This window comes from Narcine bancroftii, chromosome 6 (assembly GCF_036971445.1).
Source record: "Narcine bancroftii isolate sNarBan1 chromosome 6, sNarBan1.hap1, whole genome shotgun sequence".
Taxonomy (NCBI): Eukaryota; Metazoa; Chordata; class Chondrichthyes; order Torpediniformes; family Narcinidae; genus Narcine; species Narcine bancroftii.
This window is the reverse complement of record NC_091474.1, coordinates 133,015,134-133,032,864: the sequence shown is the minus strand read 5'-3', so window position 1 is coordinate 133,032,864 and position 17,731 is coordinate 133,015,134.

Genomic DNA, 17,731 nt, shown 5'->3' with positions numbered 1-17,731 from the left:
TTTCTCTGTACCAACTGATCTTTCTAACTCTGCAGTTTTCATACCGAGTCTTAGCTTGCATTAGATGTCGAACAGGTCCTCTGCATCTTGGTACATGTGAGAATAACCTGAACTTGAGAACCTTTCAGAAATGAGTGTTTCCAGCATTTCTTTTTTTTCTGATTTCATTTCATTTCCATTAATTAATTGTTCGCCTCCCAAGGTTTTGAATTGTCAGGGAAATTGTGATTTTTTCTGAAGCTCTCAGTTTAAAAATCATTCCTTGAAAAATCACATTGATTACAGTGGACAACAACGATTTTGCTTCCTGAACCCCTTTGGATGTATTTTATGGAATTTAGGCTGTTGATCATGAAAATCACCTTAAAATTTTCCAATCATGAACTTTTTATTTAGGTAAAACCTATTTTTGTGATTTTCTGTTGTATTTTAAGTCCACTTCAAGGATATAAAACCATGAAGTATTCTTGTCAAATAGTAAAGCAATGGCGATCCAAAGAAATTTATCAGCGTATGTCTCTAGATAGTTAAAATAAAACAGCCGAACATGATTATCAGAAGCTTCGTGAAGTGTGAGTCTTTGAAATTAAAGGGCAAATATATTCCGAGGTTTTGCTGCAGTTGAACCAATGCCTAGATTCATCACATCTTTACAAGTCTGGAGGTGGAACTGCATTTTGATTATTGTTTTTATGAAAAACTTTGATATATCTTTATTGTTACACAAGTTGTTATTGCTCACCATTATATTCCTCCCTGATCAGCACCTTAGAATCCATTGGAGCAGACTGGAAGCAAGTTATCCTCAGGTCCAAGGGGCTACTTAAGAAGAAGTTTCATCTCTTTTCTTACAGCCCTGGTCTCCTGAGTGACAATCAAGCCATCTTTGGCCTGTTGGTGTAATTACTTTTTGAATTTGTTTTTGCATTTGCTTTCATAAACCTCTGGAGTGACAGGCAGGAATCAGCAGTTTGTATTTGACTGTGATTCTCATGACATGCTTTGGTCTGATATCAACTAATTGCTTACTGGCTTCTGTCCAACCACTCCACCCTGTCCTCATTATACTGGCTATCTCCACTCTGTCGTCAATATTGATGGAAGGTTCCAAACTGAAACATTGACCTTTCTTTTTCTCCCACTGATGCTGCTTGGTCCGCTGAGTTTCTCCACCATTGATTTTTCCTCAGTCAATTGCTTCTACCTTTTCATCTGTCCATCATACTTTTTCCCTCCCTGATGTATCATTCCCTTAGTATCCAACTCTCCCATCCAGTCCTTATTATACTGGTCATCTCTTCTGCATACTCTCTGTCTTGATGAAGGATTGCCTGTTCTTTTTCACCCCCTGATGCTGCTTCACCCATTGACTTGGTCCAGTAGATACCTGTAATTTCAATTTGCTCATTGAGAAAGTATTTTGCGTTCAAAAGGATGAGTCAAACCAACAACCCAAAGGAAACATACAGGTCTTGTCTTCTACTTGGCTCTACTTTGTAAATGTTTTTCAACTTAGACGTTCGGCACAGTAACAGACACTTCCAGCCCACAAGGCCGTGCCACCCAAATACCCCAACTGGTAACCTGAGCTTGCCTTTGTCACCTTGATTTTGCGCCATCTTATTTTGTAATGGGAGTGTACTTTTTAGCTCTTAAAACCGCTTAAATCTGAAGTATCGTATTTTTGCCACGCAAAGTAAATAAGGCAACATTAGTTTTCGTAAATTATTTCAATATGAGTTTCAAATTGACGAGAGGATTGCATTTGGTCACATTACATAATGGCTATCATTTTCAATTTGAAGTACTTGTTGCAGAGATTCATTTAAAATTGAAGCGATCAGGTAGCTGAAAGTTCAAGTTTATTATTATCTGGCTGTACACATTCAACCTGGCGAAACAGTATTTCTGCTGATCACAGTACACACATACACAAACTATACACAACACATAATAATCATAAATATTTACATAAAGATATAACCGATATGAATATACATAAATATTTTTAGTTTATTTACTTGGTTACAAGATACTGTTCCTCAATCTCACAGCTTGTAGGGAGAAGCTATTTCCCAGCCTGGCAGCTGTGAATTTGATGCACCTGATGGTAGTGGATTCAAGATACTGTGTTGTAGATAGTTAAGGGTCTTTTATAATTCTTTGAACTCTGTATAAGCAATTATTATAAATGTCATCAATAGAAGAAAGGGAGACCCCAGAGATTATCTTGGCTGTTTTGATTACCCTCTATGTTGACCACAGGTCTGATGCTTTGCACCTACCAGACCACACAATGATGTAGCCAGACAGAACACTCCAAATTGTACTCCTGTAAAAAGTTGTCAATATGGAGGTCTCCTCAACCTCCTTAGGAAGTGTATCCTTCCTGACTAATACAGAGATATTGTGTTTCCTATGCATGAATGACAAGGAAATTTGTGTTCTCTCCTTCTCCATGATGAAACCGTTGGTGAGTAATGGAGAATGGTCAGCCCTCATTCTCCCTAATTCCACAATTATTTCTTTAGTCTTGTCAATACTGAGACTCAGATTGTGGCTCTTGCAACATTTTATGAGTCTTCCAATTACCTCTCTGTAAGCCGACTCGTCATTGTTGCCGATCAAGCCAACTACTGTTGCATCATCCACAATGATTATTCTGTTTGAAGTGAAACTGGCCGTGCAGTCGTGGGTCAGCAGCATGAACAGTAGAGGGCTGAACACACAGCCCTGAGGTGTGCCAGTGCTCTTGCATGATGGGACTTGACGTTTTGCTGCTAACCTGGATTGACTATGGTCTTTCGACCAAGATGTCTAGAATCCAGTTGCATGGAGGAGTATCGAGTCCCAGTGAGGACAGTTTATCTACCATCCTTTGAAGTATAATCATGTTCAACACCCAGCTGAAGTCAATGTACAACAACCTTAATGGTAGGCAAACTGGAACTGGTCCAATGTCACTGGAAGGTGTGCTTTGATGCATTCCATTACAAGTCGCTCAAAGCACTTTAGGATTGTCAAGGTTAGTGCCACTGGAGTGGTAGTGATTTAATCTGGTTACTGTCATGCTTTTGGACTCGGAGAGGATGGTGCCTGCGTTGAAACCTGCAAGAACTGTGGACTGCTGGAGTGAGATGGTGAAGATCTCCATTAGGACCTCCTGTCAGCTGGACCACACAGACCTTCAGCACCCTACTAGGTATGTTACCTAGTCCTGCTGCTCTGCATAGGTTCACTTTTATAATCCCCATACATTTTGAAGGGTGGGAGGAATCCAGAACATCCGGAGGATACCCATGCAGACATGGGGAGAACGTATAAACACCTTACACACAGCGCCAGATTCGAAGCCAAAATGCTGGTGATGTAACTGTGCTAACCACTACACTATCTGTGCCACTCTTTGTTATTATTGCTATAAAATTGTTATCATTAGCTGACAGGTCACTCACTAGGTTACACGGTTCTAAGATGATTAATTAACAAAAGATCAGGATGTATGAGGTAAATCTTATTCTTGCAGAGAGTAATTATGATAGGGTAAGCACCGCCTGAAGATTGGTAGAGGCAAAGAGTGAGCTTCATGAATGAAATAGAAATATGCAGGGCCATGAGCAAAGAGACGAGAAATATAGGATCTTTACAAAAAATTCTACTTATTTGTGCAGGATGATTTCTCTTTGTAAATCCACACTGTCATTGCCCAAAGTTGGTGTTATTTTTTGAATACACTGTATTTGATTGCTCCAGAATAGATTCCAGTTCTTCAGCAATAACTGATGTTTGACTGACTGCTCTGCTCCCTGTTATCTCGCTCCTGTTTTTTTAAAGTAATGGGATTTCATTTGTTCCCTCCAATATGTGTGAACATTCTTAACATCTGAGGAGTCTCACGCAAATTCAGTCGTGAGTCGCATAAAGGATAAGAAATTACCTACATTTTTTTCTCAATAAACCTCATTGAATTAAGACCCAGATCTATGACCCTTTTCAGATGTGACCGTCTACATTTGTGGCTTGCTTACATACAATCAGATTGAGATCAGTCCTGGATCTTGCACAGATATTCAAATGCTAGATATTCTCCAGTACCTGAATAATTCTAATGCTCATTGAATTTCTAACATGATATGGGTTGTAATTTTCACATCTTTTTCATAAGGAACTAAACATCACTTCCTATCTCACAATTCATGAACAACCATTGTTGCAAAATTAAAGTGGTGTGGACTCTGGAAAACTGAAATGAAAACAAATCCTCCGCAGGTCTCACCAGATCTTTGAAAGAAGAAACAGAGTTAAAACTTCATTTGAAATGCCTTCACAAGATCAGGACATCAACACCAAACATTGATTGTTTCTCTGTCTATAGATTCTGAGTTTAGTTGTAAATTTAGTTGAAGTGTTTTCCATTATCATCTCAATTCCATTGCATTTTCTTCATATGATTACTTATTTACCATTGAAGTTATTTTCCCAGTGTAACACGTCATAATGCAAATTTTCCCACATGAAAACAGAAATATTTAATGCATTACTGAATTGTGGCTTGTTTCATTTTTGTGAGCACCCCCAGAGTTTATCTATTCTTTCGTACATTGTAGGTGCAGAAGTAATTTTCTGAAATTGATCTAATTTTGGATATTAGAAAACTGAATGACAGCAGCATACAGAACTAAAAGCTGTTTCTCAAAATGTGCTATTGGAGAAGCAAATTAAAAATTGTAATTGTGTTGTAACATATAGATTGCCATATTATCTCCCAGTAAGTCAGGGCTCCTATTTTCTCAATAAGAGGGCATCACTATCTTCAAAGTAATGTATCCAATCATTGCAAGAAGCAAAGTATATTCACATAATTTGATATTCAACATCACTGAAGGATTAATTTTTAACTGATGGAATAAAAGTCCCCCAAGGGAAAAGTTATATCTTCTGTATGATATTCAGTGCATAGTCATTGCTCACAGTGCCCATCAGATATGCTAGTCCCCTTCTACCCAACATTACACCTCTGCAAAACAGAGAATGCTGGAAGCATTGACCATGTCTGACAGCATTATTGGGGAGAGAAACAAAGTTGGTATTTCAGATCGAGCATCTGGATCAGAACTAAAACAGTGATAAAATAAGCATGAGTTCAGATGCAGAGAGCGCCAAGTGGAGAGAATGCTGTGAATACCTATGCATGTGCCATCTTTCTCTAATTATCTATTTTTGAAGTCATTTCAGAACAGTTTTTATGCAACATCCATCAGGCTCTTGAACCTCCCCGTACTAACTTAACTTTAACCATAAGGAACTCTAGAACCACCAAAATATCTTGTTGAATGGTTTCAGCCTGAAACATCACCCACTCTTTTTGTTTCAGTGATACTACTCAACTGACTGTTGATACTACAGTCAGTTGATACTACTCAACAGTGATACTACTCAACAGTGATACTACTCAACAGTGATACTACTCAACAGTGGATACTATCAACTGACTGTTGATACTAGTCAATTGTGATATTACTCAACAGTTGATACTACTCAACTGACTGATGATACTACAGTCAGTTGATACTACTCAACAGTGATACTACTCAACAGTGATACTACTCAACAGTGGATACTATCAACTGACTGTTGATACTATAGCCAGTTGATACTACACAACAGTGGATACTATCAACTGACTGTTGATACTACAGTCAGTTGATACTACTCAACAGTGATACTACTCAACAGTGATACTACTCAGCTGACTGTTGATACTACTCAATTGTGATATTACTCAGCAGTTGATACTACTCAACTGACTGATGATACTACAGTCAGTTGATACTACTCAACAGTGATACTACTCAACAGTGATATTACTCAACAGTGATACTACTCAACAGTGGATACTATCAACTGACTGTTGATACTACAGTCAGTTGATACTACTCAACAGTGATACTACTCAACAGTGATACTACTCAACAGTGGATACTATCAACTGACTATTGATACTACAGTCAGTTGATACTACTCAACAGTGATACTACTCAACAGTGATACTACTCAACAGTGATACTACTCAACAGTGATACTACTCAACAGTGGATACTATCAACTGACTGTTGATACTATAGCCAGTTGATACTACACAACAGTGGATACTATCAACTGACTGTTGATACTACAGTCAGTTGATACTACTCAACAGTGATACTACTCAACAGTGATACTACTCAGCTGACTGTTGATACTACTCAATTGTGATATTACTCAGCAGTTGATACTACTCAACTGACTGATGATACTACAGTCAGTTGATACTACTCAACAGTGATACTACTCAACAGTGGATACTATCAACTGACTTGATACTACAGTCAGTTGATAATACTCAACAGTGATACTACTCAACAGTGATACTACTCAACAGTGATACTACTCAACAGTGATACTACTTAACAGTGATACTACTCAACAGTGGATACTATCAACTGACTGTTGATACTACAGTCAGTTGATACTACTCAACAGTGATACTACTCAACAGTGATACTACTCAACAGTGGATACTATCAACTGACTATTGATACTACAGTCAGTTGATACTACTCAACAGTGATACTACTCAACAGTGATACTACTCAACAGTGATACTACTCAACAGTGATACTACTCAACAGTGGATACTATCAACTGACTGTTGATACTACAGTCAGTTGATACTACTCAACAGTGATACTACTCAACAGTGATACTACTCAACAGTGATACTACTCAACAGTGATACTACTCAACAGTGATACTACTCAACGGTGGATACTATCAACTGACTGTTGATACTACAGTCAGTTGATACTACTCAACAGTGATACTACTCAACAGTGATACTACTCAACAGTGGATACTATCAACTGACTGTTGATACTACAGTCAGTTGATACTACTCAACAGTGATACTACTCAACAGTGATACTACTCAACAATGATACTACTCAACAGTGGATACTATCAACTGACTGTTGATACTACAGTCAGTTGATACTACTCAACAGTGATACTACTCAACAGTGATAATACTCAACAATGATACTACTCAACAGTGATACTACTCAACAGTGATACTACTCAACAGTGATACTACTTAACAGTGATACTACTCAACAGTGGATACTATCAACTGATTGTTGATACTACAGTCAGTTGATACTACTCAACAGTGATACTACTCAACAGTGATACTACTCAACAGTGGATACTATCAACTGACTGTTGATACTACAGTCAGTTGATACTACTCAACAGTGATACTACTCAACAGTGATACTACTCAACAGTGATACTACTCAATGGTGGATACTATCAACTGACTGTTGATACTACAGTCAGTTGATACTACTCAACAGTGATACTACTCAACAGTGATACTACTCAACAGTGGATACTATCAACTGACTGTTGATACTACAGTCAGTTGATACTACTCAACAGTGATACTACTTAACAGTGATACTACTCAACAGTGATACTACTCAACAATGATACTACTCAACAGTGATACTACTCAACAGTGATACTACTCAACTGACTGTTGATACTACTCAATTGTGATATTACTCAACAGTTGATACTACTCAACTGACTGATGATACTACAGTCAGTTGATACTACTCAACGGTGATACTACTCAACAGTGATACTACTCAACGGTGATATTACTCAACTGATTGTTCTTCAAATTCCATCTCCTGTGTGTCTCCACCAAAAGATCTGTCTGCAGTGTTGAAATATTCCCTTTTTTTTGCACTAAGTATAACCATGAATATTTATCTATCTATCCCTTTCTATTTATTATCTATTTTTCTCTCTTAGCATATTGTTGGAATTTAATGTTTACCATTGTTGATGATGTATCCTGTGTACCTGTTAGGCTTCAGCAAATAAGAATTTTGGAGCATCAGCACATTGTCCTGTGGTGCGCTGTTAGCCAGAATCAAACACACACAAGGTAATGACTGTACAACAGGGTTTAATCCAGAAAGACTTCCACTTAGCCAAGCTGACTGTTGCTTCAGGAGGCCGGCGCAGGCTTATATCCTGGAGGGTGATTGACACCTGACCGGGTGGGGCTTGATCCCTTCAGGCCGACTGATTGACATCCGGCCAGGTGTTGTCCTGTCCCCTTACACTCCTGCAGGTACAGAGGTTGCCCCCTGCAGTAGGCCAGTGGTGTACCACCACATGTTCTTCTGTGTATGACAATAAACTCTAACTCAGGGTAACTAATTGTTACCCTGACAAATTTGACCTTTATCCTTTTACAGACATTATTTCAGCTCTGAGAACCACTTAGAACATAGAACAATACAGCACAGTTGATGCATTATCAAAATTATTCCAAAAACTAGAAGTGACCTGACTGATAGGCTTTTAAACTGACATCATATCTCATGCTGTTGACCCGAGACCCGAGCTTGTACTGGGGAGGGGTGGTGATGTTGCTGCCTTTATTAGAGGAATGAAGGGGTAGGAGTCACAGGTACAATCAACCAGGGTAGGCCAGCCATATGTGTACAAACAGTAATACAGTGGTTCCACCACAAAAGTACAGACTCTTTTGTCCTCGATGTTGTGCTGACTCATTGATTTCTTAAAAAACATAAAACCCTCCCCACCCCATAACTCCCTATTTTCCTTTAATCCATGTGTCTGTGTAAGCCTCCACCACCATCCCCAGCATTCCAGGCACCCATAACTCTCTGTATAAAAAAAAACATACCCCTAATGTCTCCCCTAAACTTCCCTTCCTTCATTTGTACAAATGTCCTCAGGTGTTTGCTGATCCTGCTCTTGGAATCAGGTGCCAGCTGTCCACTCTATCTATGTCTCTCATAATCTTGTAGACTTAAGCTTGGAATCTTGAGCAAAGAATTACTGGAGGGACTCAGCAGGTCAGAGAGCATCCATAGATAGAATGGTCAGTCAATGTTTAGAGTTGAACTCTATGTCAAGATTAAAAAGGTAAAATTACATAGTTAAGGATGATGTGGGGGGGTGGGGGGTGGAGCTTGGGGAAGCACCCAGATACTTTACAGATGTTAGGAAGGTTCTCACTTATTGGAAGTGACAAATGTAATCCCACTACTTATAAAAAAGGAGAGAAAAAACAGGGAGCAGAGCAGTCAGCCTAACATCAGTTATTGCTGAAGAACTGGAATCTATTCTGGAGCAATGAAATACAGTTTATTCAAAAAATAACACCAACTTTGGGCAGTGACAGTGTGGATTTACAAAGAGAAATCACACTGGACAGCAGGCAAGAGAGTTGAAAAGATAGGGGGAGGGAGAAAACATTTTGAGGTGGGGGAAGAAAATTAAGAGAAAAATATAAAAATGAGTGAGAAGAGATGGAAAATGTGGAATTGGATGGGGTGGGGGGTAACTGAAAATTAGAAATATCAGTGTTCATGCTGTTAGGTTTAAGGCTGTCCATACGATGCATTGTTCCTCAAGATTTTCTCTCTATTTACCCCTCTGCAACTGAAAGTACACTTGTCTTCTTGTTTTTTGCATTTCTGATGCAAGGTTCTTGACCCAAAATATCAACCGTGTTTCTTTCTCCACTGAAGCTGTCGAACCTGCTGAGAGTGTCCAGCATTCCTGAGGTGTTCCTTTTTGGATTTCCAGCATCCTCAATGGAATCCCTCTGAAGCTGATTTTGATTGCACATCATTGGACAACAGAGTGGTGCAGCAAGAACAGTTGCTGCCTCACAGACCCACCAACCTGAGCCCAATCCTTATCTCCGGTATTGTCTGGGTGCAGGATGCACCTTCTTTCTGTGACCACGTCAGTTTCCTTCTTTTTCCCTCATATCCCAAAATGCTTTTGAAAAGGGCTTTGTGTCTTTTGTTCGAATAGAAGTGCTGGCAAATTCTTGTGGTCACATTGCTTGCAAAAGTTTAATAATCTTTCAGTGTTACACATTTCTGGAACACTTCAGCCACAGCATCTCAGACATCTTTTGACTCAGCATGAATAGTGCCTGGAAGATTCACAATCAAATTAAGTAACTTTAAGAAAATCCTGTAACAATCAGGAATGTGCAACACTGCAAAAATGCCACATTTGATTGAGACATTTGCCATTGATTGGTTCAAATATTAAGTTAAAACCACGTTAAAAGCACAAGTTAAAATCAAGCATATCTGCAGAAGACAGGAAAATTCATTTCTTCCTTTGATAGTTGTAATATTTCACAGTTGTAAAGCTATTGGTTCAACATTCTTATTAGATTTAAGAACATACATTTATGATGGAATTGCTCTGAGTTGTTCCAATTCCTTGTAATTCAATTGGAGGAAAAGCCTTCACTTCATCACCAAGCTCATCCATCCAGTCCAACATATGAAGACCTGCTCTCCATGTCCTAATGCCCAGAAGTCCTGAATTCCCTTCGCCACTGCGCTCCGCTCACAACTCCAGGTCTAACTTTTCCCTGTTCCCGATTGCCCTTCTGACTGCCCAAACAAACATTGCTTCTCTCATTTGTACAGGTTTTTCTGTAAAAAAACCTTTCTAATGTGTATGACGCATTGGAGAAACTAGGAGGCCCTACACAAAACCTCTGCAATAGACAGCTGCTTCCATCTTCCCCCTCACTCCCACTACAAAACATTACATTAATTTACCTTTATGGTGCCATACAAATTTCTTGGAGCAGTCACAAATAAAGTGCCATTCATGGAATATTATCATTGATACAGCTGAGATTCATAGTCTGAGCAGAACAAAACGTATTTTTCATATTCTTGGCTCCATCTTAGTGATATTCAACAGGAATCCAGTGATGGACCAAACATAGAATTGGGCATCCGAATCCATCTTTGAGAGAGATGGTGAAATTTTTGGAGTAGAAAGCCACAAACTGTTTGATGTGTAGTGGGTTGAGGTGCATCCATGGGGGAGGGGAGAGGAATCTGTTGATGTTTTGGGTCAAGACCCTGCAACAGAGCCCATTATCTATCTCTAGATCATGAACATTCATCTCAGACTTTAAATGCACAGGGTTCTTGGACTCACGGCAGTTTCAATTTCTCAGTGGCAGTTGTTAGCTCGCAACATCTGACCCAACTATATTCATCTGTCTTTGGAGTCAGAAGCATTTGCAATGGACTATTTTAACCAGCATTAGTTATCCTCGGGATGCAGATTATATCCTTCTGACTAATTGCTCTTTCTACATCGAAAAAAATCAAAAGCTGACAAATCTGGCTTCAATTATTTGAGAAAAAATTAAGAGAAGGCTGTCAGGAGGAGGGAGAACACTGACAAATGAAAGCATTGTTGTCAGGTTGCATGATGCATGGGGAAGGAAGGAAAAGACAAGGAAGGAAAATCCAAGAGGAAATGGAGAGAGGTTGAAGAGGGAAAAGTTTAGGGGAAACATGAGGGGGAATCTCTTCATTCAGTAGGAGTGTGGAATGAGTTTCCAGCCAAAGTGATAGATGCAGGTTTGATTTTAATATTTAAGGAAAAGTTAGATAGCTATATAGGTATGGAAGGTGATGGGCTGGGTGCGGGCCAATGGGACTAGGTGGGAGAAGGTGTTTGGCATGGACTAGAAGGGCCGAACTGGCCTGTTTCTGTGCTGTAATTGTAATATGGTTATATTTGTGTTGTTAATCTGCCACAAAACAACATATTTTGTGACAGGTTAATGACAATAAATTCTGATTCTAACCTGCTAATGAAAGACCGTTAACCAAACATCAGTTTCAAGAAAATGTTGAGAGTCCAGAATATATTAAAAAATAGTGAGAATTAGAAATCTGTATTGGTTAACAGATGTATTGGACAAGTCAGAAGCAAGTTGGGTGGGTTGGAAGTATTTAATGAAATCTTCATGAAGATTAGATGAAGAGATGCAATAAATGGATTTTCTTTTCAAAAAATGTGTAAATTGCTTCAAAGTTTAGCTCAAGCATCTTTTCCAATTTATTTAACTTTTGGGGCGTGGTGTATAGCCTGTGTAACCAATTATATTGTATCATGCGTAACCTCATGTTTATTGTATTTCTCATAGTTCCGGAGCATAGCTTTTCCCATGTTTCATTCTTTATCTTTAAGTTTAGATCTTGTTCCCATTTTTGTTTATGTTTACAGCTTGTTTCCTTGTTCTCTTTCTCTTGCAGTTTGATGTACATGTTTGTTATAAATATTTTAATTATCATTGTGTCTGTAATCACATATTCAAATTGCTTCCTTCTGGTAACCTCAGTCTGCTAACCAATTTGTCCTTCAAGTAGCTTTTCAGTTGGTGGTATGCAAACATTGTACCGTGAATTATACCATATTAAATGGAACCCAACAATATCTGACAAATGTTTTCGCTGTAAGAAGGAAACGGGAACAACAGTACATGCAATTTGGGCATGTGAGAAAGTGGAAAAGTTTTGGGAAGATCTAAATCAGGTATTAAATAAAATCACAAAAAGCAACATATCAAAAAATCCAGAGATCTTTCTTCTAAGTAATATAAGAAGTAAAGAACTTGGACTCGATTTGGATGGAGCACAAAAAAGATTTATTATGATAGCCTTAGCGGTAGCAAAAAAATGTATTATGTCAATCTGGAAATTAGAAGATAACCTGAGAATACAGGGTACATAGAAATGAATAAATGTATTCCATTGGAACAAATAACATATAATTTAAGAAATAACATCACAGTATTCGAACAAATTTGGGAACTGTACATGGAACACAATAGAAAAGTCCTACCACGGACCTCCACCACCTAAAATGACAGAAGGAGAAGAAGACGAAATGAACTGACCCAGTATGTAAAAGTAGAAGACTCAAATTTCTTGTTTATTTTCATTATGTGACAACATTGTTTAATGGGTTTAATGTATCATATATGTTGAACGTTGAGTGAGGGGGGAGGGGCGTGGAGGGAAGGGAGGGGGGAAAAAGGGGAGAAAATGACACTGTATATTCAAGAGGGAAATGTTTGTGTGTATTTTGGTCAGTATGGTTCATAGAGTGAATTTTTTTTTAAAAAGCAGCTTTTCCAAAAGGAGTGCCTGTCAAAGGACAGATATGGGGCATGATGGGGATCAGCACTGTGTACCCCTTTTCTGTTGGCAAACTTATCAAACAGCTTTGACACTGAACATGTTTCTGTTCACTGTACAGAATGTTCAGAATCAGAATTTATTTTCATGAATATGTCACAAAATTTGTTGTTTTTCGACATTCATTACATGTGTAAATATTGTAATAAATTAGATGGGTTTTTTTAATGAATAAATTGGTGCAAAATAAGTAAATCAGAAAAATCTGTAGACAACATGGTTATGAAGTAAATTTTTACTTCCTATCTGTAGTCCAATGATCCAGTGATCACTGGAGGATCAGAGGTGGAGGGGTAAGTTCTTAGGAGTCACTTTCTTGGAGGATTTGTCTTGGACCCAACACACCAATAGCATCATGAAGAAAGCCCATCAGCATCTCCACTCCCTTAGGAGTTTGTGAACGTTTGGTATGACACCAGAAACCCTGACAAATTTCTACAGATGTGATGGAAAGTGTGTTGACTGGCTGCATTACTGTCTGGTATGGGGACACCAACATTCCTAAGCATAAAGCCCTCCAAAAGGTAGTGGACACAGCCCAGGACATCACAGACAAAACCTTGCCCACGATTGAGAACATCTACAGGGAACGCTGCCATCGGAGAGCAGCACCAATCATCAAAGACCCTCACCACCCAGCACGTGCTCTGTTCTTGCTGCTGCCATCAGAGAAAAGGTATAGGTGCCACTAGACTCGCACTACCAGGTTCAGGAACAGCTACTACCCTTCCACCATCAGACTCCTCAACAACAAACTCATTCAGAGACTCATTTAAGGAATCTGGCTTGTGCACTTTATTGATTTTCTTTTTTATTCTCTCTGTATTGCATAGTTTGTTTACATTTGTTATCTGTTTACAGTTCTTTGTTTCCATATATACACTGTGCACATTTTTTTATGCACTACCAAATTAGTGGTAAATCTGCTGCCCCCACAGGAAAAGGAAGCTCAGTGTTGTATGTGATGTCATGTATTTCTTTGGCAATAAATCTGAAATATGAAACATGATGGTTTTGGCAAAGAAGCTGTTTTTGTACTGTTGAGTGTTTGTCTTCAGGCTTTCATGCCTCCTTCCTGACGGTAGCAGTGTGAAGAAAGCATGGCCTTGGTGGTGAGGTTCCTTGAGGATAGAGGTTGCTTTCTTAAGACTCCACCTGTTATAAATATCCTTGATGGAGTGAAGACTGATGTCCATAATGGTGCTGGCCAAGTTCATTGTAGCCTTTTCCTGTCCTGTGCATAGGCACCTCCATACCAGACAGTGATGCAACCAGTCAGAATGCTCTCCACAGTGCACTGGTAGAAATTTGCAAGAGTCTTGGATGGCATACCAAATCTCCTCAAACTCCTCACCAAGTATAGCAGCTGGCCGGTTGTATTGATATGGACGACCCAGGACATATCCTCCTCCCTCAGAGATGCTGACATCCAGGAACTTTAAGTTCATTACTCTTTCCTCTGCTGATCCCTCATTGAGGACTGGTTCAATTTCATCTGATTTTCCCCCCTGTCCCCCACCCCCCACCGCTGAAGTTCACAATCAGCTCCTTAGTTTTGCTGACATTGAGTTGTTTTTGTGACACCACTCAACTAGCAATCTATCTCACTCCTTGCACACTTCCTCATTGCCATTTGTGATTCTGTTGACATCCATGGTGTTATTCGAAAATTTGTAAATGACATTTGAATTGTGCTTAGCCATACAGTCATGGGTGTAGAGCAAGTAATTCATTTTGATTGTCCTCTTCCATTGAGAAAGTCAAGGAACCAGTTGTGGAGGGGGTGCAGGGGCCCAGGTTTGCTGCTCATTGACTTGCACTGAGGGTCTGATTGTGTTGAAAGCTGAGCTGTAATCAAGGAAGTGTAGCTTGATGTATGTGATGCTGTTACCTACATGATCCAGAGCTGAGTGGAGAGTCAATGATATTGCATCTACTGTGGAGTGATTGTAACATAAGGTGAATTACAGTGGTTCCAGATATTTACTGTGTGAGTCAATTCTGGCCATGACAAACCTCTCAAAGCATTTCTTCGCAGTAGATGTGAGTGCGATTGGACAATAGTCATTAAGGCAGCTCGCTCTGCTCTGCATGGGCATCAATATGATTGATGCCCTTCTGAAGCAGGTGGGAATCTCAGACTGCCCCAAGGAGGGATTCCAGCAATTTGATGAGGATTATTGTGCAATAGAATATATTGAGAATAAAGATGAGGGATGGGCAGTGGACTCCACAGAAAGAAGTTGCAGGGTGTGACTGAGTAGCCAGTGAGAAAGTTACTCATAATGTAATGAAGCAAGTACAAATGGCAACTCACCAGCTTCCGTTTGTCGCTCCAGTTTCTGTTCCAGCAATAGTCAAGAGGACAAGGTTTTTTTTTCCCACTTCAGGCTGCATGCAAAAGTACTGAAGGAAATGAATGCAGAGCATTGATAAGGCTGCAGTAGAATGTCCTGTCCAGTTGGTAGGTAACATTGTGTGTGGGGGAGGGGGGGGGAAACAATGAAATTAAGAACGACAGCAATGATTCCAAAGTTGAGCCATTTGAGAAATCAGAATGCACTTAACATTCAGAGCATATTTCCACTGGAGTGGAGACGGTGAGGAAAATATCATTCTCAGGATTGTATATGACAAAGACTGATTGAGGAAAGGTCACTTCCCATCTAATGAGAAGCCATCAATTTTAGATGGGGTTTAGGATACATTTCTCAGATAAGAGAATAGAATGTGATATGATACACTTTATTGCCATTGTGCTGATAGACCAGCCAAATGAAACATAATCAGCATCGACAGAAATTTTAAATAGAATTGCATACATTACGATAAAAACATACAATAAACCATACACAATTAAAACTATTCTCAAATGAATTGTTAAAAATTACTGATTACAAAATACAAGCGCGGCACCACTCAGCACCGTGAATTTGTGTTTAACTGTCACAGCTCCATGACAGAAGCTCATTTTAAGACTAGTTGTGTACGAGCAAAGACTCCTCGAGTGAGTGTCTGCCTGATGGTCAGAGAGTAAAGAGATCATGGTTCGAAAATGTTGCATCTTTAATAGACACACAAGGCAGTGCAGATGCTGGTATTTTGAGCAAAAAAACAAGCTATTAGAGGAACTCAATGGGGCAAACAGCATCAGTGTTATAACCATGTTGTCTACAAAAATGAATGGTCAATGGTTCAGATCAGACAATTCTTTTTCCCCCACTGATGCTGCTCGACTCACAGTGTTCCTCCAGCAGATTGTTGAAGCCAGTGAACAGTCCAGCTGGAAGATTAAGAAATGTTTGAATCTGAGGAGGACATAGAATGAGATTTGTTTTATTATCATTATCAATATGAACAGCCTCATTCGTAAGTTCCTCCAGCTCTGAACTTGAACATTGCAAATTAAATTTTCATTTTACATCCAAGTTCCTGTTGGTTTATGATGATTTTCTGGAATGACTTTTCTTGGGAATAATTTCATTAGATTTTACAACTATTAATGGAAGTATTTAAAACATACATCTGCTTTCTTTTCAACAATGGTCCCATCTCACATCTGACGACTGGGACCTTTTGAGCCCAGCATTAAAAGAGCAAAGCTGTGAGAATGACATGTTTTCATCAAAAACCAGAAAAAAAAACACATACGATCTGACCCACTGACATGTAATCCATTCCACTATCTATACATTGATGTACATGTACCTAAATGTGTTAGAGCATCAGGACTGATGAAGCTTTCAGATTGTGAGGAAAATGCATTCAAAGGTGTCTGCATGCAGTATCGGTGGCAATCAGAAACACTTACATCTGATATTATTTTATTCTTCAAGTTCACAAGATCACAAGATAAAGGAACAGAAGGAGGCCATTCAGCTCGAGTCTACTCCACCACTATACCATGAGCTAAACCATTCTTACATCTTGTTTCAAATTCCAGTCTTTTCCCCATATCCCTTCATACCTTGACTAAGATACCTATCAATCTCCTCCTTAAACTTCTCTCAATGATCATGCCTCCACAGCCTTCTGTGACAACAAATTCCACAAATCCACAATCTTCTGGCTAAATAAATTTCTCTTCATCTCGGTTTTAAATAGATACCCTGTAATTCTAAAACTGTGCCCTTTTGTCCTGGACTCACCCACCAAGGGAAACATCTTATTCATATCTAATCTGTCCAAATCCTTTCAGCATTCAAAATGTTTCTATGAGATCTCCTCTCATTTTCCTATACTCCAATAAACAGTCCAAGAGCCACTAAACATTCCTCATATGATAGCCCTTGCATTCCAGGAATCATCGTGTCAAATCTCTGTACTCTCTCCAACATCATTACATCCCTTCTAAGATAAAGAGGCCCAAAACTGCACACAGTACTCCAAATGGGGTTTCACCAGTGCCCCATAGAGCCTCATCAACACCTCTTTACTCTTATACACTATTCCTCTTGAAATGAATGCCAACATAACATTTGGTTTCTTTACTGCTAATCCAACCTGCTGGTTAACCTTTTGGGCAATGGTTCTCAACCTTTTTCTTTCCACTCACATACCACTTTAAGTATTCCCTATGCCATAGGTGCTCTGTGATTAGTAAG